This window comes from Adiantum capillus-veneris, chromosome 25 (genome assembly GCF_014529385.1).
Source record: "Adiantum capillus-veneris isolate H3 chromosome 25, ASM1452938v2, whole genome shotgun sequence".
Classification (NCBI taxonomy): domain Eukaryota; kingdom Viridiplantae; phylum Streptophyta; class Polypodiopsida; order Polypodiales; family Pteridaceae; genus Adiantum; species Adiantum capillus-veneris.
This window is the reverse complement of record NC_140955.1, coordinates 14,839,722-14,842,977: the sequence shown is the minus strand read 5'-3', so window position 1 is coordinate 14,842,977 and position 3,256 is coordinate 14,839,722.

Here is a 3,256-nt window from a genome sequence, read left to right as displayed (position 1 = left end):
CTAGTAGCTCCTTTTCATATATGCCCAATACTCACACATCATAGTTAAGTCTTTGACTCTGGTATGTTATGGAATGCCCTTCTTGAAACAAAACTGCTCCAAGGCAATCACCACAAGCATCATTTTGGACCTCAAATGGCTATGAGAGATCCAGTAGTGTAAAGCACATGTTGAGCGATAAGCTTCTCTTTGAGCTTGTCAAAAGCATTTTTCTCTTTTGCGGTCCATGGATACCTAACGTTCTTTTTTGTTAAGTTATGTAATGGTCATGCTATTAGCGAGAATTTCTCTATGAAGCGTCTATAGTATGCATACATACCAATAAAGCTTTGTAGCTCGTGTAGATTCCTTGGATTAGGCCATCCTTGTATTACCTCTAGCTTTGATGGATCCATTTGGATGCCATCTTGAGAGATAATGTGACCTAAGTATTGAATCTTTTGTAGGAAAAAATCACTTTTCTTTTTATTAATGAAAAGTTTATTCTCTCTCAGAACTTGGAAGATTACCTAGAGGTATTGCTTATGCTCCTCGAGAGAATTGGAGTAGATGATGATATCATCAACAAAGAATACCAGTAAACTTGCGATAGGGCCTAAAGATTTTCTCCACTAAGCGATTGAATGTGGCCGGAGCATTTGTCAAGCCAAAAGGCATGACAAGATATTCATAAAGACAGAATGTTGTGCGAAAAGCGGTCTATACAATATCTTCATTGACTACCATTATCTGATGATAGCAACTTTTAAGGTCAATCCTACTAAAGTAGGTAGACCCTTGTAATTTATCAAATAGATCTTCTACCCGTGGGATGGGAAATCTATTTTTGATAGTGATTCTATTTAGTACCCTATAGTTGACACACATGCGATATGTGTCGTCTTTCTTTTGGACTAAGAGAACTGGTGAACAAAATGGTGAAGAGCTAGGCCTCACCATCCCTTTTTCTACCAGTTCATGAACTTGCCTCATGATCTCCTCTCGTTCAGCTTGTGAAACTCGATAAGGAGGCTTATTAGGCGGTGAGCTTCCTAGTAGAAGCTCTATTTCATGATCGCCATCCCCTCGTTTTGGAGGTAACTCTCTAGGGATATCTTCTCGCCATTTTTAATTAGTAAAACATTAGGATCATTTATAGATTCCTTAACAAAAAGTATGTATGTGAAAATTGAGCTTTTCATTGACTCATCAAAAGTAGGCATATTTACAAGGGGTATGGTGTTACCCGACTCATTAGCATCTATGTATATCTTTTTTTCCGTGTACTTGAAATATATTCTTCTTTTAGGAAACTTCATATTGGTAGCCATGTGATGGAACCATGGTGTCCCTAGGATAACATCCTCATGCTAGAGAGGGGAGAGGTAGCTTTGGACATGACGCCTCAATTTCCCAATCAAGGGAGTAACGGAGTCGTTTTGCCCCTTGAAAGCCCCATCGGCAGTCACAGTGTCTCCCATCTTAAAAGATTCTATGCCTAACTTGGTAGCCAACTCCGTTGATACAAAATTGTGAGTTGAACCAAGGTTGAAAATAATAAAGGCATTATGCTCTCTTACCTTTCCCCAAGCATAGGAAAGGAAAGATCCTTTGCAATGAGCGTCCCCTTTTGGAGTTTAAATCATAGAATCTCTAGGTGGCTCATTGCGCGCATTTCTTTGGGGGCAAGTGTGATAGCTACATCCCTGCTCCCCACACTTGAAGCACTTGTTGTCTTTTCAAAAACGCTCTAGCTCTTCAGAGGAGAGTCTATTCTTACCTTTGTAGACTCCTTTCTCCTTAGCTTTTTTGTTGTTGCTGCTAGAGTTGCCCTTATAATAATTTTGAGCATTGTTCTTCTCTTTAGTCTCATTTCGGTCTTTACTTTCCATGGGCTTAAAATTTCTCTTAGCCCCTTGTTGGATATTGATTTGTGAAGCGACCTCAGTATGATGTATGACCATAGAGATGGTCCTAGGCCTTTGAGAATTGGCCTATTCGACTATGTCTTCAGATAGCACAACACAAAACTATTGTTTTTGTTCTCCAAATTATATCTTTTTGTAGTTAGTGGCTTTGAGAAGCAAATCCCAAAACTTTTCCACATACTTGTGGATAGACCTGTAGGGAGACAGCTTCAAACTTTGACATTCGGTAAGAACTTTACCTTCGACGTCGCTTGCAAGAAACTGCTTCATTATGGAAGTTCTTAGGGCTTTCCACGTCCTTGGAGCTTCGCCATTAGCTCGTAGACTGGCCTACCGTTGTCTAGCGGACTTTTGAAAATGCATAGCTACATGTCATAGCTTAGAGGACTTCGTGAAGCCCTCATCTCCAAAGGCCGCATCAAACTGCTGTGGATGAAGGCCAAGACTTTGTTCATAGCACCAAAGGTGCCATCATAGGTGAAAAACGAGATGTTCTTTCCTCCCTCGTGAACTTCTTGAGCTTGTTGGACCTTTTTCAGGTAGCATAAGACTCCTGATGCCCTCTCCTTCTACGCTCTTTAGGGGATTAGATGCTACTTTCATTGTAAGAAGAGGAAGGTGATGAAGAAGAAGAAGAGGGTGACTTCTTTCTCTCCGAAGAAGAAGGTGATGAAGATGAAGAAGAGGGTGACCTCTTTCTCTCATTTTTCTTCCTTTGATTCCTCTCTTCCTTCTTGGGATTGCGAGGAGAAGGACTATGCGGTGATCTTTTCCTCTTAAAAGGAGTTGAAGATCTTCGTGACCGCCGCCGTTGTGGAGCCACATCTTCTTAAGGGTTTGGAGACTTACTTCTTTCTCTTTCATAGGGTTCCTCATCTTCTCTCACCGAAGAAAGTCTTCTTATGGAAGTCTCACCAAGAGGCTTCCTAAGTACTCTCTCTTCTTGGGAAGTTTGGAGAATCCCATGGGTGCAAAGTTATTGGACATCTTCACATTGTAGAGCGGGGTTTCCCATGGCTTGTTGTAGCATGGTGACAAGGTAATTCACAAGCATAGGGGCATCATTAGTAGCACCTTCATGTGAAAAATCAAAGTCATAATATTCATTGTACTCTCTTTATTATTGTCAACCATGCTAACAAAATTTTAGGTGTACGCTAACTTATTCTTTCGTAGTTTAAAAACATCTCGTAAAAAGCTTAATAGGACCTCTCCTCTTAGACAAGCAAAGAGAAACCAATAGCTTTGATACCAACGTAATGAAATTAGGCTAATAACATTGATTATAGCGGAATTCAAATGACAATAGTGAGCATTTCATTAAGAAAAATCCTAATGGCAATAGAGAG